Source organism: Sciurus vulgaris, assembly GCF_902686455.1.
Source record: "Sciurus vulgaris genome assembly, chromosome: 2".
In the NCBI taxonomy this organism is placed as follows: domain Eukaryota; kingdom Metazoa; phylum Chordata; class Mammalia; order Rodentia; family Sciuridae; genus Sciurus; species Sciurus vulgaris.
The window spans coordinates 132,898,416-132,923,881 of record NC_136462.1 but is presented as its reverse complement, the minus strand read 5'-3'; the positions used below and the strand labels follow the sequence as shown (position 1 = coordinate 132,923,881).

The following is a 25,466-nucleotide window of genomic DNA, read 5'->3' as shown; positions in this document are numbered from 1 at the left end:
ATTACTGAACCAAGTAACTATACACAAGTGCACATAGGCAATTTTGTCAAAATTAATCATGTAGTGGGGCAAGTCTAAATCTAGTGTAAGAAATTTTCAAAATGTTAAAATTATAAAATATTTGTTTTTGATTTCAGTGTAGTTGATATAGAAATAAACAACAAAATATAACTAGAAAATATGCAAAACATTTGGAAATTAGCCACTTTAAAATAATATTGAAATCAATGAAGAAATCCTAAAAATTAAACATATTTTGAGCTGAGTAATAAAAAAAAATACAAAGTTTTAAAACTAGTGCTTCAGAAGCAACCTACATGTTCATGACAGTATTATTCACAACTGCCAAAGGATGGAAGCAATCCAAATGTCCATCAGTGGATAAAGGAATAAATAAAATGTGGCATGTTTCCACAATTGAGTATTATTCATCCCAAGGAAGAAAGGAAATCCTGTCACATGACAAAATATGAATGAACTTTGAGAACATTAGGCCAAGTAAAATAAACTGATAGCAAACAGACAAAAACTTAATAATTTCTCTTATACAAAGAATCTAAGTCAAATTCATAGAAATAGGAAATTCAATGTTACAGAGCTGGAAGAGGGAGAATGAGAAACACCACTTAGTGAGTATACAGTGAGATGTGCAAGATAAACAAGTTCTGGAAATTGGTTTCAAACCTCTGGGAACATACTAACGCTACTGAATGGCACACTTGACGATGGTTGTGATGGTAAATTTCATGCTATGCGTTTTTTACCAGAAATTTAATAATAGTGCTAATGCCAGATTAACAGAACATGTACAACTTTAAACTCATATACTAGGAAACAAGAGAGACTGGAAAAAAATAAACAACCTAAAAATCTATTCACTTTTAAGTAGTTTGAAAAGAACTGTAAATTAAATCCCAAGTAAAACTGAAGACAGGAAAGAAATTAAGAACCAGAGAACAATAAAACAGAAAACAAGTGTATAAAATGTATAAAAGGAAAACTGAACAAGGCCAAATGTTGATTCTTTGAGGAAAAATTAAATTAATAAATCCCTAACAAGACTGATAAAAATGGAAATGGGGAAAAAGAGAGGAAGAGTACATAAATTACACTATCAGGAATAAAAAGGTGAATATCTCTAGTGATAGATAATAAACATTATAAACAACCTAACACCAGTAATTGTGACTTTTTAATGAAATAAACAATTACTGAGAACATACAAACATCAAAACTGATGCTAGAATAAACTACAACAAAAAATTCAAATGGTCCTGTAACTACTAAAGAAATCAAATCTATAATTTAAATTCCTCTCCTCAAGTAACTTCAAACTGTATTCAAGAAAATAAAAATGAACAAACAAATCACCAATATTACCCCAAATCTTTCAAGGAACATAAAAAGAAGAAAACCTTCCAATTCACTTTTTGTGGCTACCATTACCTTGATAATAAAATCTGACCTTTACATTATATATTTAAAAGTTGCAGGCCAATCACTTTCAAACATAATTACAAATAAAAATTAGTAAAATAATATCAAATCAGAAGGATTTAGATACAAAAATTATGTAATAACTCAGTTGGATCTAATCTGAGGACTCAAGGTTGGCTTAATATTTTTAAATCAATCAAAAAATTCACTACCTTAATGAAACAATGAGAAAATATTTTATGATTATCTCATTAGATTCAGAAAGCATATATTTGATAAAATTCAATACTCATTCTTTTTTTTGGGGGGGGGGTTACCAGGTATTGAACACAGAGGTGCTTTAAACACTGAGCCACATTCCCAGTCTTTTGTATTTTTTATTTTAAGACAGCGTCTCAATAAGTTGCTGAGGCTAGATTTGAACTTGTGATCCTCCTGCCTCAGCTTCTCAAACAGTTAGGACCTGTGTAGTTCTTATTTGCACTTCCCTAATTGCTAAAGATGTTGAGCATTTCTCATGTATTTTTTGGCCATTCATATTTCTTCTTTTGGGAAGTGTCTGTTGAATTTATTTGCCTATTTATTAAGTGGGTTATTTGATTTTTTTTTTGGTATAAAGTTTTTTGAACTCTTTATATATTCTGGATATTAATTCTCTGTCAGAAGAGTAGGTAGAAAAGATGTTCTCTCATTCCATGAGTTCTCTCTTCACATTCCTAATTATTTCCTTTGCTGTGCAGAAGCTTTTTAATTTGATGTCATGCCATTTATTAAATCTTGGCATTATGTCCTGAGGTGTAGGGGTCCTATTGAAAAAATCATTGCCTGTGCCTAAAAGCCAGAGTGTTGACCCTACATTTTCTTCTAGGAGTTACATAGTTTCTGGTCTAATTCTGAGGTCTTTGATCCATCTTGAGTTGATGTTCGTGCAGGAGAGATAAAGGTCTAGTTCATTCTTCTACATATAGATAACTAGTTGTTCCAGCACTATTTGTTAAAAAGGCTGTCTTTTCTCTAATGTATGTTTTTGGCATCTTTGTCAAGGATCAGATGACTGTATCAGTGTGGGTTTGTCTCCGTGTCTTCTATTCTGTGTCTTTTGTATATGTGTCTGTTTTTAATGCCTGTACCATGCAATTTTTGTTACTATCACTCTGTACTATAATTTGAAGTCAGGCATTGTGATTGTGTGCAGCCTTTCTTATCAGGATGCTAGATGTGGAGCAGCAAAGAAGTAGGAATACAGTCTGAAAAATGACAGCTTTCAAGCATCAAAAATTAAATCGGGCTTTTATAGAGAGCAATGGTGTAATAAGCAGAGCTGGGTCAACTAGATACCCATATGGAAGAAAAATCTTGACTTCAGCTTCATATAATACACTTAAAAATCAGCTCCAGGGCTGTGGATGTAGCTTAGTGGTACAGTGCTTGCTTGGCATATGTCAGGCCTTCAATCCCTAGCATGGCTAAAAAAATTTAAAAAGTGAAAGAAAAATCAACTTCAGGTGGATTATAAACCTAATGTGAAAGTTCAAATGACAAAGCTTCTAGAAGCTACCATAGAGAATGTTTTCATGATATTGGGTTAGGTGTAGATTTCCTAATCAGAGCACAAACAGCATTGACCTTAAAGGATCAAGATTTATAAACTGGGCCCTCTCTTCACCAAAAGATATCACTGTAAGTGAGAAAAAAAGAGTATAAGAAAACGTTTGCAATATGTACATTCGGCCAAAATCACATGAATCAAATATATGAAAACCAACAAAGCACTAAAATAAAATGAACAAAATATTTGTGCATGTACTTTGCAAAAGATTTCTAAATGCACAATAAAAATATTCAAAAGAGATTCCCCATCAGTCTTCAAAGAAATGCAAATTACAACCACAGGTTCCCACCCTTTGTCCACCAGAATTAAAATTTAAATGACTGACAACACCAATTATTGGCAAGGATGTGTAGCAAATAAAACTCTTCCACTTATTTGTGGAGTGTAACTTTAGTACAAGCAATTTCAGAAAATGAATGAATAGTGTTCACTAAAATATAAACATACCCATACCCTGTGATCCAACAACCCCATCCCTAGACAGATACTCTTATAGAAATGCAATCAAGTGTGTACCATATGCATACACACACCATATACATAAAAATGCTCCGAGCAGCAATAATGATCCCAAACTAAAAAAAGATCCAAATTTCCGCCAAATGAAGAAAGGATAAATTCTTGTATATTTTATGTAAACTACAAAACAGCAACCGACAATGAGCTACTGTTACACACGATTTATTCTCACAAATGTAATGTGTGAAAAAAGTTGCCATAAAACAATACATATTACAAACATTCATTAGAAAATTAAAAAATCAGCAAAAATCAGTAAAAATATTTGGTGATTGGATTCTGGTTATCTTTGGCTATGGGGCTGTATGGTTAGGAGGCGAGACTAGGGGGAGACTTGGGTCCTGGTGGTTTTATTTCCTAATCTTCTGTGTTCCTTTTGAAAAAAATTCATGGCACTGGACACAGGATCTTTGTACTTCTCTGTTTATGCTATATTGAAATTAAGATGCTTTTTTTTGTTTGTTTTAAATGTTCTGGCTTATCATGCTGATATTACATGCTGTTCAATCCAAAATGAGGATTCAAAGAGCTGAATCTCCTTCCCTCCACTGTCCATCTCTTTGATAGTTATGACTGTGAGTGTGGATTGTTATAGTGAGTGAGGGGGATGCATTTAGGTGCCATGTTATGGGTAGGGCTCATCTTTTCAAGTTCTTCTTCAGTTTCTATCCTGATTCACTGGGTCTGCCTGCTGCCACAGTACCATAAATGTTGCCTTAATTTCTGCAAGTCAGGTTTACTCTCTTGTCTTATGATGTACTGGTGCACCAAGTGATCCAAGGCAATAGTGTCACATTTGACAGTCCAATCTGGAACGGGGAGCCAGCCAGCTTCCCCTCCTCACACATACATGCCTTGGTTAAACCACCCTGGAGAATAGATTCCCACCTGGACAGAGGAAAGGAGAGACGTGGTTACCATTACATTTGGAGAAGAGGAACAGGAGAAAGCAGGGACTGGAATCCGAGTCCCAGAGTGGGGGGAAGGCAGAAACTCTGGGACATGCAGAAAAACTGTAGCTAGAATCCATGTGTACTGAGTCTCTGTGACTGGCCCTGTGCCTTTGACAGTACCATTTGCTGAGTTCTTTTCATTTCCTGTTTTTGTGGTCCCAGGCCTTCATGAATGCTAGGCAATCTACTACTGAGCTACATCCCTAGCCTTTTTTAAATTTTGATACTAGGTTTGGCTAAGTTTCCCAGACTAGCCTTGAAGTTGTAATCCTCCTGCCTCAGCTTCCCCTCAGCTGGTATTACAGGTATATACTATTCATTTTTTAAATTGTGGTAAAATATACATAACGTAAAATTTATTATCTGAATCATTTTAAGTGTACAATTCAGTGGCATTAGGTGCATTCACATTATTGTGCAACCATCCATCTCCAGCACTCTTTTCAACTTGCACAACTGAAATTCTGCCTACTGACTCCCCCTCATCTGCCCTCAGGTCCTGGTAACCACATTCTGCTTTCTGTCTCTATGAATCTGTCACAGGTGGTGTGCAAATATGGACAGTCACTTCTAAGACTGATCTCAGGAAGCAAGTATTCAGGAGCCCTTTAGGTTCTTTCCAACTCTCAAAGGTCCTGATTCTATCTGGAACTTAGCTGCTGGAAGGAATTCTAAATGTGTCCCCAAGTCTCCAGGAAAAGGTCTGGGCTTCAGTCTCCCTCTAGCACCCCAGCAAGCAGGTGTGGATCATCCACCAACACAGATCAGAATCCTGGAGTTAGTGGGAGACAATCCTTCCACCCTGTGCAACTGTGGCACCAGCTTTGGTTCCAGTAATTCTGCTGGATGCCATGTGTACAGTCCTTTTGAGGTGTTGATTGGCTAGCTACCACTCCACTCTAGGTGTTGCTGTAAAACTCCAGAGGACGTGATTAAAGTTCATAATCGTTTGACTTTTAGTAAAGGAGAGGATCCTAGATAATGTGGGTCCTTACCCAATTGCTGAAAGGCCTTAAGGCAGACTGAGGCTTCCTTAAGGAAAAAGAAATAATCCCTGTGGACTTCAACTTCAGTCTGATGCCTAGAGTCCCTGCCTGAGAGTCCCTGTGGTCCTTACAGCTTTCCCTGAGGATCTCTCACTTTCTTAGTCAGGCCCCACACATAAAATTGGCTGCACAGCCAATTCATCAATCTGTCTCTTATATCTAACCCCTGCTGCTTCTCTGGCTCAACTCTAACTCACAGACCAAGCATTCCCACCTACCCTCTAGGTCTCCAGCTCATTGTCAAAACAACACTGGTTTATAATTCCATTACCACAAATGGTGCATAATGAATCTGTTGTAGATCTCCTGTCAGCCAGCTCTGAGACCTGGAGCTAGCAGCTTAACCACTCTGGGTCAAAGCAAGACTGATTGAAATGACAGCAGTGAGAGTCTAAGCCTTTTCTTGGATGAGAGCCCAAAAGGCAGCAGATCACATAGCAACTTCCCAGTTAAAGTAGGGCTGGCCCCAGGGTTTATCTGGGTGCCCACCCTCTGCCTAGGAGCAGTAACTTGTCTACAAAATTGGAGCAACTGTAGGAGTCTGGGGTGCCTCCAAGTCTGCAGAACAGAGTGGGGAGAGTGAGACTGCAAGTTTCCCTCTCTAAGTTAGAGCCCTGTGGAGCCCAGTTCAGCTACTCACTATACAGCACTGCATAAGACACGGCACACTTCATCAATATGCTTATTTTCTTTTCTGTAAAACAGAAATCATGACATCTTCCATATAGAGTTTTAAGAGTACTGGTTAAGTCCAATTATTAGCTACATATGTCAGCACACAGATGAGATCAATAAAGGAATATGGTATAGCTCCCAGAGGATATGGACCAAACTCTAGTGCCTAAAACTGAAGGAATAGTACCAACTTCTAAATACATTATCTTTTTCCTATACCTGCATACCTACAATAAAGTTTAATTTATAAATTAGAGCTTAACAGCAATAGCTAATAATAAGAATAGTTATAAAATGCAATATAATTTTTTAAAACGTACTACTGCTGCCACTGAATTAGCCAAGGCAGAGAAGGGAGAACGCACTAGTGGAGAAAAGTGAAATTACATGCAAGGTATACGCCTCCCAGGTGGCTGACCAGTTCAAACACAGACCCTCTCAGAGAACCAGGCAAGCAGGTGCTTCAGAGCATTAAAGAATCATTTGTTTCACCAGTTACCACCCAGAGCCACAAATATGGCCATGTCTGCCTTATACTCTACTCTCCCGCCCCATCCCTCTGCCATGTGAGGAAAGGAAAGCACTTATGATTTATCTATTGGCTAATGACTCCCCAAACCTGATGGATGTTTTTCTACGGTGGAATCACACTGTCACGCATTGGAGGTAATTTTCTTTGGCAACTGACGGGTCCCTCGGTCAATGACAACTTCCAGTTTCTCCTACCATACAACACCCTTACTTTGTTGCAAGATCCCTGAATAAGATTGTCAAGACTGAGTATTGATGAAAACAAAACAAAACAACAAAACAAACAAACAAACCAAAAACAGACATACATCCAAACGAATGTTGTCATTCTCAGCCTTGACTTTAAGAAGCCACACAGATATTCCAGTGTTTTTGTAAAAATAATATTGCAGGTCTTCTTTGGGAGCTCCTTTCAGAATCTAATTCAGATGAGTCAAATCAACCCTCCAAAGAGCACTGGCCACTACTGGAAATATCTCCTCAAAACGTGCTCCATGTATTTCTAGTGCAGTGATCCCCTCTGCATATCATAGACATCACTCCCACTTTCCAGAGAGAAGACGACCGATGGAAATGTCTTTCATTGCTCCCTCCAAAAAGTAAAAGCTCTCTTCCTTGGCCCCAGCTCAACTCTATTTTCCTTCCCTGCTGAATCCCCTACATCCATTGCTTCTCTTCCCATTCTCCGACAATCAGTTGTTCATCTTTACAGGAAAATGCCTTGTTCCCACCTGTTTCTTCTATTCTTTCTGTTTCCTTTCTCAGGGGGGAAAATCCTACACTCACTTTTTTTATCTTTTAAAACCCCACTTGATCTTCTTGCAACCATCGCTGAAAATCCTAAGGGTCAGTTGCTGATTGTTTCAGTCCAACCTTCTGGCCACTCTCCGAGGTCCTCCAGGGCACCAGTTCCTCCACCTGGGCAAAGTGTCAGGGTCATATCCCCCTATGCCTTCCAGTCCTCCCCATGGAGCTCTTCCCCACCATGGCTTTAACTAGTACAGATTGACAAGTGACTCTTGTTGGGGTTCAGAAAGTGACCCCCCACAAAACATAGCATTTGGGACCTCAAACTGAGAACACCTGGAAAGCAGCAAATACAAGGAAGGGTCTTCCCTAAAGTTCCCTTCTCTACCTACAGACCAGTTCCACCAAAAAGGAACCAAGTTGCCTTTAATCCTCTTACTGAAATGTCATTAACCAAGTAAGATTAAACTCAGCACAGAAGAGGAGACAAAAATCAAACAACACACCTAGAGCACGGAGGAACTTTGTTCCAGGCCACTGTCTGTCCTCTGGGCTCATTCTCTTCCCTAAGAATCCTTCATTATTCCCTCTGAAACTGTCCCCAGCTCCCCTCTTCCCTCTCCCTTATAAGGAGGATATTTAAGTTCAAACCATCAGTACCCTCTTTGACCTTCATATTTTGTGTGACTCCTACACAAATATGCATGTTAGTAAATTGGTATGCTTTTCTCTTGTTAATCTGCTTATTCTCAGTTTGTTTCAGTCACAGAAACTTCAGAGGGAAAGTCTGAACTTCCCTACATTCCCACGTCCCTACCCACACACTTCCAAGTCATACCCACCCCCTCCATAGCTCCTTGGTTCTTCATGTAGTAAGAAACTCAATAATTGTTTCCCACATTCAAGCAGGTCTTATTCCCCCAAGTTTCTACCTTACCCTCCTACTGCCTGCTCCCTTGCCTGGACTGTCCACACCAGCTCTGCTGACTCTTCTTCCACATTGTCTTTCACCTTGGTCCTGTCTGGCCCTCACTCAGGCCTTGAACTCTCTCCCCAGGGGCCCTGTAAGGAACCCTTGCTGGGCAGGCCTTTACCCCCACCCTTACCTTCCAGTCACTTAAGAAAAGTACATGTCCCACCCTACCACGTTGGCCCTCTGATGAAGACCCCAAGGTTTCTCCTTGGCTATTAAAAGGAGAATTTGACCTCTGACACCTATTCTGCTTCACCCTGTCTTCTCCATCAAATAAACTACATTCCTTGGGACCTGCCACACTGCTTACTTGTCTCCACACTTTGGTCACATTAATAGTAGTCTCCCCCTAATCCATGGGGCATACATTCCAAGACCCCCAGTGAAACCCCAAATAGCGCCATATCCTGTATGTACTGTGTTTTTTCTATACTTACATACCTATGGTAAAGTTTAATTTATAAGTTAGGCATGGTAATAGACTAACAATTACTAATAATAAAATAGAATAATTTTAATAATATACTGCAAAGAAAGCAATATGGGTATGGTCTTTCTTCAAAGAGTAAATGCAAATATCAAAGTTTTGGGACTGCAATTGACCATGGGTAACTGAAACTACAGAACAAATCCCTGCATAAGGGGGAACTACTGCATGTGTTCCTGTTGACCTGGAATGTCCCACCTTCATTTCTCTCTTTCCCAGAATTCTGTACTCTTCCTTCAGGATGAATGATCAAATCCAACTTCCCCCTGAACAACCTACTAGGCAGCTAAGTGCCCTCTCTCCTGGGATCCACTCTTCTTCTCCCTTAAAATGCAGGGTGTGCAATGCCCAAGGTGCTGCCCTTTCCTGCAGTGGCTGATTCTCAGTGTGATGGGCAGGTGTTCCCTCTCAAACCTCCCATAAACCCAAGCCAGAAACGACTGTCTGCCACCATTCTATTTTTCAACTGAACCACTTTTAATTTGACAATAAAAATCAAATAAGGGACAACATACATGCATCCAACATGAGGCTGAGGAGATGAGTGGCAGTCTCTCCCTGCAGCCCCAGATCTCTGACACTCTGAGGCCAATGATATGGCCTTCCTTGTAAATGAGGGTCTCTTCACCACAGATGGTAATAACCATAGCTTCTAGGAGCCCTCCTCCAGGCCAGGAGTGGAGGGGGCACTTCTGAGTACTGACTTTCACCTTGACTTCCACCCTGGGAGGCTGGCACACCATCACCAATGTCCTCTGTAGATGTACAAATGGACTTAAGGAGATTAAGTGGCTTTCCCAAAAAAGAAGAGTAGTAAGTGGAAGCCCCAGACTGTGTGGAAATTAAATTCTTTTTAGTGTGCTCTACCACATGGAGAAGACCTTACAAAGACTAAGCAAACGTCTCCATAAATTTGTACACTACTTATCAACAAGTCCAAGCACAAGCTGTGGTATGACACTTAAATTCACATTTCCATGTGCACCTAACAGCACACACAGTAAAAAATAATTTTGTAAAATGACAGACATGTTAAATAGAATTAAATAGATTTTTTTTCTTGCTGGACTTCTCAAGGCCTTTATATGGCACTTTGGAATTGTCCAAGGAGGAAAGTACAGACAGCCTAAGGAGCACAGGGACTACTGTTTTCAGAAACATCTCATGGGACTTCACAGAATAGTTTTGGGAATGCCTACTTGCATACTAATGTCATTAGTTAGGACTGGACATAATTAATTAGATCTGAATATCATTAATAAAAAATTATATACAGAAATGACCTACTTCCTTCAATTTAATCACATTAATTATGTTGGGCTCAACCTAGTGGTAGCTTGAGGTACTATTTTTTAACACATTTTTCATCTTTGTCAAAATGGTGTTGATAAATTTTTTTCTCTTCTAAAATGAAGCTTAAAAAAAAAGAGTTGGGGTCGGAGCAGGAGTTCTCAAATATCTGAAAACACATACCATCTGAAAGAAAATAATAATGGCCACCTCCATGTCCTTTTTGCCTCCTCTAGAGAGGGAAACTAATGATATTGGGAAATATTATGAGCTATGTATCCACATCCATTGTGTGATTCATTCACAATCCACTTGCCCTTCCCACTAAACTCTTCCTTCCTCCCACTTTGCAAAGGAAGAAAATGTATTTCTGAACATTTAAGAAACTAGAGCTAAATAATGACCCCATCCTTCTTGAGCATCTTCCATACATGAGGCATAGGACTGAAGGATGCAAATCAAGCAGGCATCTGAATCCAGAGAGATTAGCAGGCAGGCAGGCAAGAGTGAACAGTCAGAAGGACTGTGGGCTCAGATGCCCAACTAATGCCTCCAAAAAGGCAGCCTGCAAGCCTTGACTGTGAAGTTGAGAACCACACAGAGAGGGATCAGTGACAGAAAGCCAAAAGGATCACCCTGTGTGAATGCAGCTGCTGAAAGAACAGGGCCAGGTCAATGGTCAAAGCATGGATCCCTTAGAAATCCTAACCATTTGAACAAAGAGACAAATGCAGAATCATCTGTAAAAAAGTGAGGCCAGGAAGTCAGCCAATAATTGGATCAACTAGTAAACCAGAGAAAGATGGCCCAATTGAAGGGATACACAGCATAAGAACAGTGTCATCGAGTGTGCATCCATTGAGGTGTCTAACACATCTTCTTATATTAGCTTTCTCAAATACACAGAAGAAGGTGTGGAGAACAATCAGGCAAACCTCCATGCACACACCATTCAGGCTTCACCCTCACTATCATCCCCCACACCTCTCCCCCTCCACCTCTCCCAACCCCCAGGACAGAATCACTAAGCAACACATGTCCTCTCTTGCGTGGAATGTACCCTGATAACTTTCACTCCGTTCTATGCATCTTAAATTTTTTTATTTTTTTTTATTTATGTATTTTTATTGTAAACAAATGGGATACATGTTGTTTGTGCATGGGTTAAAGGCATACCATTTGTATAATCATAAATTTACATATGGAAATGCCTATTGTGAACCACTGATGATGGTTAATTTTATGTGTTAACATGACTGAACCATTTTCTATGGCTGCCCAGAAAATCTGGTTAAACATTATTATTTCTGGGTACATCTACAAGGGTGTTTTTGGGAGAGATTAGCATTTAAATTGGTAGGTTAGGCAAGGCAGATGGCCCTCCCAGTGTGGGTGGGCCTTATCCAGTCCAGTGAGGCCCTGAATAGAACAAAAAATTGGAAGAAGGTTGGGAATTTACTCTCCACCTTACTGCTTGCGCTTGGACATCAAGCTTATCTTGCCTCCATAATCCTGGTTCACAAGCTTTCAGGACTGGACTGAAATCTATACCATCACTCTCTGGCTCTCAGGTCTTTGAACATCACTTTTGGTTCTGCTGGGCCTCTAGCTTGCAGAGACCAATCATTGGGAATTCTTGGCTTCCATAATCACATGAGCCAATATGTTATAATAAATCTGTTAACAGACAGGTAACTGGTAGATGGATCCTAAGATAAACAGATAGATCTATGCTAAGATAGGTAGATCCTATGCTGGAGATGGATTAAAATACCACCAAATCCATTTCATGACCAGCTAAGGAATGTACACTCATGAGTGGTATTATTGTTCCTATCTTAAGTGTCCTCCAAAGGCCCTGTGCTAAACACTTGGTCACCAGCCCACAGGCTGGAGACTGGGAGGTAGTGGAACCATTAGGATGTAGGTTCTAGTGGTAGGACGTTAGGTCACTGGGGATGTGCACTTGAACGGGACATCAGGACCTGTGCCCCTTCCTCCTTCTCTTTGCCTCCCACCTGCCATGGGTGAGCAGCCTTCTCTGCCACACCCCCCCACCATGATATAGTGTGCCTCCACAGGCCAGAAAGCAACAGGGCCAAGTGACCATGAACTGAAACCTCTAAAACCATGGGCAAAATAAACCTTCCCTCCATCTAAATTGATTTATTTCAGGTATTTGTCACAATGATGGAAATCTGACTAACATGAATGGAATTGCTAGGTCATGGGGAATTCATACTTTAGCCTTATTAAATAAACCTCTTTGAAGACAATTATTTGCTAATGTATAGGTGTGAATGGTATCTCATTGTCTAAGTGGCAGTTCCCTGATAAGGAGGGAAGCACAGTATTTGGCTATTAGCCATTTTAGTCTACTCCTTCTCTTCCCTCTCCCCCTTCCCTTACCTGTCCCCTCCCCCTGGTCCTCTTTCTCTTTATATTATTTGTCCAATTTTTCAACTCCGTTGTCTTCTTCTTACTGATTTGAAAGAATTCTTTACACAGCCAGCATACTAATATCTTATAGTAAATCCATCATGGATATTTATTCCAGTTCGTTTTTCTCTTAAAGAAGTTTCTAATACTCCTATTTAATTAATTGGTTTTTTTTATTATTACAAGTGTGTGTGTGTGTGTGTGTGTGTGTGTGTGTGTGTGTGTGAGAGTGTGTGTGTGTGTGTGTGTGTGTGTGTGTGTGTGTGTGTGTGTGTTTATGCTTTACTTTTTCTTATGGCATACAACATACAAAGAATATCTTAACATGTTTCTTTTTATATTTAGGTCTACAGTTCTCTGGGCATTGTATGTGTGTATGCTCTGAGGTACAAATTTCATTTTATCTTTTCTTGTGATCATTCCATTGTTCTGTATCATTTTCCAACCTGGTCAAGTACACATCTCTGCCACCTCACTGATTCCCATACATAGGAGATCTTAAGCTACTAGGCTCACTACCCTGTCCCACCTGTCCCTCTGGCTCTTTCTACCTAAATATTGCACATTCTTAATCATTGTTGCCTTCTATCAGTAAGCTCACTGCTCTTGTCTTATATCATCCTCCCTCAGTGCTCTGGCTCTGTGTATTCTCTTTGTATAGTAGCTGGGAATTTCTGTGCCTTTATTTTAAGCTTATATTTTTAAAACATTTTGAATGAATTTTATACAGCATTTATATATGTCTGTACTGGGGTAGGAACATGATGATATCACATCAGTCAGGTATCTTCATGAAGCTACAACCTCTCCCTTCATATATTTTCTGAGTCTTGCCATGATTTAAATATAGTTAATCTTTTCAACATTCCTCTCAGGATAATCGCTGAATTTATATAGTTCACTATTCACATTTTACTGACCCAGAGCCAATAGAACAGATAAATAAAATAATGAGACCTAGAATTTAATTATTCAAAAGAAAAGAAAAGATCCTCTAACTTTTCCTGTAAGTGGAAGTATATTCATAAGATTATTTTATGAGAAGACATCAGGCACTCTGTATTAGTATTCTGAAGTTACAGAATGGTTCCGTTTGCAGTAGAAAATAAATAAACCCAGGCCTTTTCTTCTCTTTGCAAATCTCCTCACAGAGATTCATTCTGGCATAATTGACATTTTAAAATATCCATTTCATTGCCACTTTTCTTTTCAAGAAGGAATATGCTCTTCTGCAGGGAAGCTATAGAGAATCGTGATAAGCATATTCACTTAAATGATGGGCCTATTACACTGCAGATGGGTGAGAGCAATCAGGAAGAGAGCATGGTGACTGGTCTACTGCAACTGATTTTGATCCTCTGTTAGCATTTCAGGTTCAGAAAAAAAGTAAAAAATATACCTTAGAGGTGCAAATTGAACTTCCCATAGCTCCATCAGAATGCAATGGCATCTCAGTTCATTAAGGAAAAATTCAAGAGGCCAATTTGATAGTGGAAAGTTCCTAGAGGGCAGATGGGTAGGTCTGTGTGTTTGACCCCAGGCTCCCAGGACTTCACTGTATTTGTGAAACTGCTTCCCCATAAGGAACATCTCCTTTCACAAAGTACCCTTACTGTGTGACAAACAAAATCTTCTCTCTTGACAGAATTCACCCAAATTCTTTGGCATTTTCAGAGCTGAGATTGGTTGATGTATCTAATGAGGTTAAAGTTGCAATGTGTTCATAACTTTAAATATAAAATCAAATGGAACTGAAAAGGCCTTGTTGAGAGGACAAAAGTAAATCTATAAACATTAAAAACCAATAACAGAAAAAATTAAAAACAGCCCAGACCCATTAGAAACCATGCAACTCCTCTGAAGTTTCACCCTCTTTTTCCTGGACACGAGCTGATTGTTCTACAACTATTAAATGCCTTATGAGTGTGCTCCAGCCAAATCCACCACAGAACCTACGATTCAGGGCATTTGTGACAAGAGGGCACCCCAGTTTGATGCAAGGGAATTCCCAACACAGGGATCATGAGTGGCCACCTAGATATAAGATAGGCACTGGATTAAATGAAGCTGTCCTGCTTTATAAAACAAACAAAAACAGGTTTAAGTTGCTTCCAATAGCAAGACCTATGGCCCCCTCCTACCTTAGAGGTAAAATAGTAGTTTTGAACTCAGTTCTTGATGTTCCAGAATCCCAGTCTCGCCCCTAAGTAGTCTTCATCTCTATTAATATTAGCATAGCTTCACCTGGGACACCTGAAGTTTTCCTCTCCTTTGGGAATTCCAAAACCACCACTTCCCCATGTATGACACTGGATGGTAAACCCATCTCAGTCTAGTAGGTGAATCCATAAGAACCCACAAAACCCATCCTAAGCTCAGACCAGCTCAGGGCATCAGGACACAGAGACCAAGACTGCTGCAGCCTCTTGGCCTCACCACCCTCCACAAACAGCTCAGCCCATACATAAACTTCCCTACAACCAAGCCCCTGCTGTGCCTTGACCTTGGAAGAGTCAATTCACCTTCTACCCAGAACCCATCCCCTCCAAGTCTCCCCTTGCTTAGCACTCAGTTGGCACCTGGGCTCTGCTCCATAGGTCCTGCAGACCAAGAACAAGTCAAGTGCTTACTGTGGGTGTGATCAGGACCATAATACAGCTTTACTCACAGGGCAACAGCAACCCAGAGCTACCCTTCATCCCTGGCAAGCTGAGCAGGCCTCTCTTTGATCCAAGCAAGACCTCTTATGCTTAGCTTTCTAATATTTCAGTGTTTGACTTTTTGAAATAAGTTACTGGTTGAAGATCCCTCATCCAAAATGCTTCAGACCCAGAAGTGTTTCATATTTCAGAGTTTTTAGGATTGGGGAATATTTACATAACTTGTCATGTCAGTACTCAAAAATTTCTGATTCTGGATTATTTTGGATTTTAGATTTTGGATAAGAGGTGTTCAACCTATAGTGACGATCCATGTTTGGACAGCAAAAGTTTTTGAGTGGTGTTTGTTGTTGGTATCTACTTTCAACGTAAATGGGACTCTAGATTAGGATCACACAAATTAATGACAGCCCAGTGAGGACACTGATTTACAGAAACACAAATGGTGGGTGGCAGCGACAAATGGGCTGAGTACAAGTTGCTGTTGTCCTGGGGTGGTTGGAGAGGTGTGGGCTCCAGGGAAAGTAAGTGGCCAATGGGAACCCAGCATTCGCCCTCTCCTTGGGTGGGAATCAAACTCCACTTCAACCTCCCTGCGCTCAAACACCCAATCACACACACACAGTTCCCAGGAAACAAAGAACCATGACAATTGCCGGGTTCCATTTGCAGTGTGGCATCACGCTAGTGAAGCAATTCAATTCCTCACATGTCAGAAGCAAAAACTCACTCCAAGCAAGGTGACCTCACGTTTCTTACCGAAAACGACTGGTTTGGTAATGTTCCGAAAAACCTCGCGGTGATCAAATCTTTCTGGAACAAAGCAGAAAGAAATAGAGGAAATTACTTAGGTTTCAGAAATGACACAGATGCTTATACAGAGTTCCTTCAAGTATAAAAATTTAAATGACTGAGAAGTTTTGAATCACCTATAAAAGTGAACAAATTATAATTCTAATGAGATGATCAGAAATTACTCTAAACAAATAATTAAAATGTTTCTTTAGTCATTTCATCACATAATTATTGCCTTAAGAATAACATGTTGGGCAAATAAAGCGATGGCTTGTGTACCATTCTGGAAGCAGAGACTACCTGCATATTAATGAAGCTCCTCAAAGCCTTCATGAATATGTATCTTCCCACAACAAAGCTTGACCCCAGTGGTTTGCAGAACCAGTGTTTTGTGGCACTTTCAGAGAAAGCTGACATGCAAATGGGGGTTGGAAGAGAATGACAAGTAACTAAAGGAAAGAGAAAGGAAGTTCCCTCACTTCCCTTGTCCAGGGTCTCAGTCTACCCTTCCTCCTGGGAAAGAGGGCTTCATAAAGAGAACTGAAAAGAGGCCACCAGGCCTCAACACTTCCCTTGAATAGAGAAAGCTTTTCAGATGGAAGCTGAAGAGGAAGCCCAACAGACTAGAGGGGTTCAAAGCCAAACCTTGGGTGGATCAGGAGTTTGTAGTGAGGTCAACAACGACCCAGGGGCAGGAAGCCTGGGGTAGAACAGAAGGAGAGGGCTTCATTTGTCCTAAATTCCTCTTCTCCTTCCAATTTGGCCAACGTCATATACAGTTATAAAGCATTTTGGATTTTCTTTGTCCCTTTCAAAACAATAGCAAAATACCTTCCTGCTTGGGGCCTGCTCAGTTGGAAAGCACAGGGCCGAGACCTTCATGAACAGATGTGCTAACGGTTAGACAGTTCACCTTTGATCTAGTTCGAGGGTCTAACATCACAGGGATGGCATCATTCATTGGAGGGGGAAGAAACAGGGTCTTGCTATTGGCATAAACCCTGCCATGGTTTCTACTTCACAAAAATCTAATCTGGATTTGGTGTTATCACTTTGCTAACAAAGTCAGATGGCCGCTCTCAGTTCCCTGGGCAGACATTTCTAGCAGTGGGTTTTAATTAGGGAACTTCTTCCACGCCAAACTGGCTCCGTGCAGATGCCACTGGTCCAAATATAAAGGAAAATGACATAATATCCCTTAGAAGGCTGTGGATTTTTCCATTTTGACCAAGTCACTTGTTAAAAGAGAACTGCAGAAGGGTTAATCTGCTGGCCTTTATTCAGGGGTAACTTGACATTCACATAGCTGTTCAGTTTCTTTCCAAGGGTATTGTACATAAATTGGCTTTTGGTGTCGGTGTCTCTGAGCTTCACGGATTCTGGCCCTTTGAAAGAAGGCCTCTTTATCATACCCAAGCGAACATCACACATAAGGCATTTCAACCACACACACACTTTCCAAAGTCAGTCAGTGTGGGCCACTTGCTTCCTGTGGGAGCATTAACAAAGCCCTCTGCAGCTCCTTGCAGTGTGCCTCAGTTCCATTGTGCATAAAACGTGGAAAATAAGAACGACTTCAAAGGTGACTGGGAAGGTAAAACACAATAAAACTCTGGAATACTGCCTGGGATCACATTTGCATCAAATACTATTCCTTATCCCCCAGAGCTCACCATCTAAGGATCTCCAGAATTAAGTAATTTCTGGGTTAGTACATGAACTAAATGTTACATCTAGGCACAAGACCACTTTGCTGGCAGTCAGGAGATGGGACCTTGGGTCCTCAGTTACAAGTTAGTTCAGTGACCCCAAACAGAGTTGTCAGTGTGATGGTTTGTATATGGTTTGTCCCCTCTGAATTCATGTTGGAATTTAATCCCTACCGTGAGATATTAAGGGGGTGAATACTTAATCTCACTATGGTGTTCCGAAGTGGGGCTTTGGGAAGGAGATCAGAATTAGATAAGGTCATTAGGATGGCAACGCATGGCTGAATCCTAGCAGCTTTTTAAGAGAAGGAAGAGAAACCAGAACACATAAAAGTGTTCTTCCTGTCTTTTGCCCTGTGATGTCCTGCTTCCACTGGCTCCTGGCGCAGAGGCACCTTGGGGAATCTCAGAACCTGTTTGAGGACACACTTGTCTGCCAGGGGAGTCCTGCCCATTGCCTCCTTCCCTGGAGGGAACCTGCACAGCTCTCCCTGTGTCTCCCCTGAGTCTTCAGGTCCCCTGAAAGGACAATCTCATTCATTTGTATCTGAGCATCCCCCGCATGCTCCACATGGATTCCCAACAAAGGCCCAGAATCATCAAATCACTCAGGAACAACAGCAGCATGCTGTACCTTACATAAACACTTCCATACGAGGAAACAGGCCCACATCTGAACTCAATTTAGATTTGGTTTTTAAATGTCTATTTATAGGCATCACACAACCATCTCTGGTGGATAGTGGAGAAGTCAGGGCTCTGGGCTCCTGTCCGCTGCAATTCATTTGCATTCTTTTCATGTTTATCTTCTCTCATTTCCCAGCAGCATTTTAACTCAAATGCAAGGTCACCTACCAATTGGACCCAGAACCACTTATCAGTTTCTCCACAGAAAAATGCTGATTTTCTTCCCTGTGCAGCAGTGCCCCTTCCCCTCCCACTTGAGAATCCCTTGCTTGCACTGGCTAGAATGGGGTTGTGTTATTTGAATGACCTGTGTCTTTGGACAGATGGTTCACCTTAAAGACATGCCCCACAAAGTCATGAGACCCAGGAAGGCCCATTGGGGGTCAGCTGTCATCTCTCCAGCTGACTCTGAGTCACCAGCCAGCCAGGCACATTTCAACTCCTTCAGCTCCATCCCAGTGGCTAGAAAGAACACAAAGAATGCAATACAACTTGCTTGGAACACCTGAGCTTTTCTTCATGGTCTAGCCATTCCTACAACTGCCACTCACCTTTCTCCATTGCCTTTCTACCCCTCTGGGAGGGACTGAGGCCAGGTCTCCAGTCCCTCTTGGTCATTTGTAATTAGACAGAAATGCCAGAGTCTACTCTTCTTCTAGCAATTTACAGTCATTTTTGGAATGATCTCTGCTCCTTTGCAATCTTCAAAGTGGAAATTAAGTTCACAAATCTCCCCACAAGATTAAAACACTCTGTTCTCCAAGCTATCTGTCCATTCATAGATTTTTGGGTTTTATTTGGGGTAGGGGAGTGGAGAGGAAGAAGTGCTTCCTATAGCTCAGCTTCTCAGCAGCATCGTGAAATGCAAGCCACGGGACCCCTCCTTTCCCGTGAGAATGGCTAGATCCTCCAGGATGCAGGGACTCCCCGAGTACCCCAACCTGGGAATGAGCACAGAAGCAAACACAGCCTGACCATGACTCTGAGTCCAGAACAGAACTCAGACACAGAGAGCACTTCAATCAACAGTCCTCAGCTGCCTGACTTCAAATACCACCCACGAGGTGCAGTTCCCTCTTAAAGACTGCTGCTGTGGCTATTGGCACTAGGTTTCAGGACTGATTAATCTTCCCGCAGGACACTACTTCAACTGCCATCATCAGTTTCTGTATTATTCGACATGCAAATTTCTGGCAAAAAAAAAAAAAATTGGATCTGTAATCAAACACAGCCTTTGAAATGCCGTGTTTCCAGGCACTCTAGAGGTAAACAGAAATGCTAAACATTTCTTAGAGTGGATGGGTTCAAATTTGATGATGCCTTTGATTGTTATGCCATGGGTGAGGTCCCAGATCCAGAAACCATCCTCAGGGCCTGCTGGGGCACAAGTCCTTGGGGAAAAGGTCACCTAGGAACCCACTCGGGATAAGAGAACTTCAAGGGACCTCCCCAGACAAGGCAGCTCACATAAACTCCCATCCAAAAAGATCACAAGTCCCAGAGCACAGGTAGGCACAGAGCGAGGGGAACCTATTCAGAACCAGTCTTTTGAAGCAATTTCTTAGCAAACTTAAGGCCACAGTTACAACTTCACAAACTCCCACATCTGGAAAGTGTCCCTGGAAGGCACCTAGGAGTGAAGAGCAGGAAAGACAGGACAGATGGATGTCTGACACCAAGGTAGGAACGGGGTGGAGTCAAGAAGTCTGATCTTACCCAGGAACAGTGGAATCACCTCAGAGTGGCAAGGGGACCAACCAGACGGCCTCTAATCTCACTTCTCCCTCCTGCTGAACACAGAGTTACAGTTTATTTCCTTGGATTAAATGGGCAACCCTGAACTCTGTAAAGAGACCAGAACGCTGGGCACACAGGCTTGGGAATATCTGCTATGCTGTGCCTAAGATATAGAACCAGAGAATTTGGTGAGAAATAATAACCCCTGAAACACTTGCCAACAGGACACTCTGACCACACTGAGCAGGGGCTCTGGGATAGGCTCAGAAGTGATTTCTGCAGAGCAGCATGGCCAGAATGATGGGGAGGTGTCAGATTGCACCAAAAGCAGAGTAGCCCAAGTGCTAAGGCCAACTCTGCTGGCTCTTCCAGGCACCATCTGGTGGTAATAGCCAGCACCCAAGGCCAGCTGTGCATGGGACTGGCAGCGCCACTGCATGGGGAGAGCTTAGAATGGGGGTTCATGATTGCATGGCGTTCATGGGCCACCCCAGGTTGCCATACACTCACTTGCACTGTGCTACTTCACAGAGGAAGTGGGCAGCTACAGAGGTCAGTATCTAAGCTTTGGCACAAGAAGGTCTCCTGGGACCTGGTATTATAGTCAGACAAGCTGCCCCAAGAGGGTGCAGTGAGATGGCCCAGTGTGCCTACAGTTGTGGCTGGAACCACAGATCATCTATGAGCAGAGTTCAAAGGGGAAAATGGATGCTCCCCCAGGGCAGGATATATGTTGATCATTAGGGGGTTGGAGGAAAGGGGTTTCCACCTTCTGATGGGACACACAGGGACAACGCTTATGTGGGGAGGAGGTCCTTCCAGGACAGAAAGAGGCACCATGGCTCACTTTAATAACTGGCCACAGGCCAGTTTCAGTGAGGGAAAAGGGGGCTGGGCTCAGATAGGGGTCCCAGGAGCTCACAGTCAGTGGGAAACAGACTGAGGGTGGACGATTGCAAAACTGGGGATGATCCAGCTTGAGTGGAAGCCAATGTGCTGTTGACAGGTAAAATTTTAAAATTCTGAGTAATTGAGTCCCTAAGCTGGCTACAAAGTAAAGCACTCAAATGTACATAATTCCTTTTATAATTTCAAGCATGCATTATTTTTCTCCTTCTGGGAAAAGAAGCTGCATCTTCAGGAAAAAAAAAAAAAAAAAAAAAAAAAAAAATCAAACCTTGAGATGCTTTGGGAACAAGCTGGATTTGAAGTTAGCCTTCAATGGTCTCAAAGTTTCAAGAACAAGTGCTTGTTTGAGCAGGTGGCTTCTGAATACCCTGCTGAAAACACACCAGAATAATGTACAAACTGCTATCATTAAAATGGTCAGAAAGCTTCATTCTTGGAAAAAAAAATCTGAAGGTGTCAAGACATGTTGCATGACTGGCACTGTACCACCAGACCCTCACTTCCTGTTTCAGATTTGAATATGGAGACTTTATGTGCTGCATTCCCTAGGCCAGGACTAATTCTTTCAAATTGACTGTTTCCTCTCACAGGGCCCATGCAGCCATACCAAAGGTAGAGTCCAGGGTATAGATGTGGAGTAATTTAATCTGTATCAAAACTCAGAAATTTTTCTCTAAAACAAAATTGGATTTTAGAGTTCAGAACTGTGTTCTAAAGTTCCAGTTTCTAACTTTATCACCTTTCCTATATTTGCTTTTACATAATACTCTCAAGGCTCTCCCAAATACTGTCATGTGCCACGTAATGACATTTTAGTCAATGAGGGATCACATACACAGGTCCCATAAGATTATATTGCCCAGCGATATCTTAGCCATCTTGATTTGTATAAGTACAGTCTATGACATATATACATTATTACAAAATTGCTTCTGACACATTTCTCAGAATGTATGCCATTATGAAGCAACACATGACTATAAACCCAGGACTTCCATTACAACATTGTTGAGCTGATTTGTGAAGGTAGGAGTTAGATGAAAAAAGTGTTCTGCCCCCACTGTGCAGGATGCAAACTGACATATAAAAATCAGTAGTATCACATTGATTACTCTCAAAATCTACTAAAAAGCTATCATCCTTAAAACAGCATGATATTGCACAAAAGCAGGCACATCGAGTAATGGAATCTTCACTAAGTCTGCTCTTGTGCTGCCCATGACATTAGGGAGACAGAAACACAGTTCCCTGCACCCTTCTTGGCAGAGATATTTGCCTTATAAACTCTGACATATTTCTCCAATGATCCTCCATATTAAACCAGTCCTGTTTTCTGGAGTTCTTGCCAGGGGACAGTGTGACACTGAGGTATTAAAAACTAGAACTCAGTGCCAAAACTGTCCATGTCAACGAAACAAGGATGCCAGTAGGATGCCAGGATGAAAGGAAAGGGGAGGTTTTCAGGGAGGTTTGGCCATGTCCATGTCCGACCCCAAGGAACGAAGGGCTAGGGGAGTGTTTACACAAGCCCCCAACTGCCTCTGCCTGGCTGTCCTTCTTGTTATTATTCTCTCCAAAGCAAATGAGGCTTCTATTTTTGCTGCAAGGAGTCTGATGCCTTCCAATTCCCCGGCGTCCCCTGGAGAGAGGCTGGGATTTCGTTTTCTATTGAAGCAGCTCAGGGATTGAAGGGAGGGCTGCCCAGAAGGCTGAGAGCCAGAGAGAAGCAAGGCCTGCCAATCTTATCAAATGAGGACACAGCTCTCACTCAGACTCTGGACAAGGTGACCATGCCTGCACACACAGAGTCCCATGTGACCATGCAGAGCCGTGTGCAGCAAGGTTTACTGACTCCATATCGTGCTCAATCTGACAGGCACTCCGTTTGCTATGATTTGAATGTGTCCCCCATGGTTATTAGGTTGAAAACCTAATCCCCTTCCAACAGTGTTGAGCAGTGGGAGCTTTCATGCTGTTATGGGGGAGGGGGGGTTAGGTACCACAGAAGTGGGTTCCTGACAAAAGGATGTTTGGCCTCCTTCTCTCTCTCTTTTCCTCTCTCTCTCTCTTTTCCTCTCTCTCTCTCTTCCTCTCTCACATTTTCACCTCCCATCAAGGGGTGATGTAGCACAAAGGTCCTTGTCAGATGCTCATACTTTGATATTGAACTCCCCAGACTCCAGAATGGTGAGCTCAATAAACTTCTATTGTTTATAAATTACTGGGTCTGTAGTCCCTAATCACAGCAGAAAATAAACTAAGGCACTATTTCACAGACAGAAACTTAGTTCTTTCAGCCCCACTGTGAATAGACAGCATTGTTGCCATCCCCATTTCACAGATGAGGAAACTAAGGCAAATATTAAGCAGTGTGCCTGAGACCACACAGGAAGTGCCGGAACTAGAATTTAATCCTGGAAGTGTGTCCCCAGGTCAACGCTCTTTCTTAGCTATATACTAAGTATGGAGGAAGAAAAGGAAAAGATACTTATAATACATAAACCCAACAAAGGATTAGAATGATCAATAAGAAAATAGGGGAGAAAAAAATGTGCAAAAGGTATGACTAGTAATCATAGGATAATAAACATATGAGATATATAAATATATTCATACATGTATATGAAAGATGTTCAGCTTTATTGGCAGGCAAAGAAATGCAAATTAAGACCTCATGTACATAACACTTTCATTGGACTGACAAACACTTAAAACATCTGACAATACCAAGTGTTGTCAAGGAAAAGGCAAAGAGGAAACTCATATATGACTGGTGGGAAGCCTCATTAGTACATATACCCACCCACTTTGGAACTCAATTTGGCTGCTTCTAGTAAATTTTAAGATTCATTTCCTCTATCCCACAGCAATTCCAATCCTTGCTAAATACTCCAGACAAATCTGGCTCATGTTCACAAAGAGACACACACTTAAGTCTTCATGACAACTTGGTTTGTAATAGCAAGAAAGTGGAAATCATCTAAACATCCATCAGTGGAGAATGGACAGAGTATTATATCCCTATATAACACTGAAAATGTGTGAATGACAACTACCTGCTCTCAAATGATGAATCTCACAAACATAATTTTAAAAACAAGGAAGGCAAGCTACACACACCAAAAAAACCTCTACCATTTGATGACACGTACATAATGTTTAAAGACAAAACTACTGGTATATTTACAAATGTAGTAAATGATAGACAAGCACCAGACTCACACAGTGGCTACGTATGTGGGAGACAAGATGCAACCAGGGAGGGGCTCCCACTGTGCTGCTCACTGTGATGCTTTAAACCATGTCCACAAATTCTGTAACATGTCCTTCAAAAAGTGGAGCCTAATTCCCTACTCCTAGGGGACCAGACTTAGTGACTTACTTCTAGTGACTAGAAGAAAATAGAAGTAACAGTGTGTGTAACAGTAACAGTGTGACAAATGAGAACAGTCATAAAAGGCACTGTGGCTTCCTCCTGATGTGCTTTCAGATCACTCAGTCTGGGAGAAGCCAGCAGCCATGTTGTGAGGATTCTCAAGCAGTTCCACAGAGAGGTACACTGACAAAGAACTGATACTCCTGCTGAAAGTTTGTGAAGGAGATCTCAGAAGTGGAACCTCTGCCCCAGGCAAGCCCACAACTTGACCTACCTAGAACCACCCAGTTAAGCTGCTTCCACATTCCTAACCTACAGACTCAGTGTCAGAGATAAAGTTTACTGTTCTACACCACTGAGTTTTGACAAAATTTGTTACACAGAAATTCATGACCAAACAGTAATATTCTCTACCTTAAGCAGGTTACAGGTACCTGTTTATCATGTTATTCTTTTAACCTTTCTGTATGCTGCTGGGGACTGAATGTTGATGTTCACTCTGAAGTTGTCTATTGACATCCTGACTCCCAAGGTTAGGGTTTTAAGAGGTGGAGCCTTTGAGCGGTGATTAGGATATGAGGATGGGGCCCTCACAAATGAGATCAGTGCCATTACAAAAGAGACCCAAGGGCTAGGCATGCGGCTTGGTGGTAGAGTACTTGCCTAGCATGCAGGAGGCCCTGGGTTTGATACCCAGTACTACAAAAAACAAACAAGCAAAAAGAAGAAACCCTAGAGAACTCCCTCACTCCTTCCACCATATAAAGACACCATGAAAAGACAGCAATATAGGAAGCAGGACGCAGGCCTTCCCCAAACACAGAATCTGCTGCACCTTAACCTTGAACTTCCAGGCTTCAGCTGGTAAAAAATAAATTTCTTCT

The 25,466-nt window shown here is 41.5% G+C and overlaps 1 protein-coding gene across 5 annotated transcripts in view; it reads right to left on the bottom strand.

Annotated features, from left to right (window-relative positions):
• The window catches only part of APBA2 (amyloid beta precursor protein binding family A member 2), a 273,902-nt gene that overhangs the window by 116,891 nt on the left and 131,545 nt on the right, over positions 1 to 25,466 (bottom strand). For 3 of the 5 annotated variants that reach the window (XM_079122129.1, XM_079122128.1, XM_079122132.1), the window contains exon 3: positions 16,129 to 16,182. The exons of 1 other annotated variant lie outside the window; for it this stretch is intronic. The gene's annotated coding sequence lies outside the window, so the exon portion shown is untranslated. The remainder of the gene's footprint in view (positions 1 to 16,128; positions 16,183 to 25,466) is intronic. One more of the 5 variants, XM_079122130.1, reaches the window with a different exon arrangement.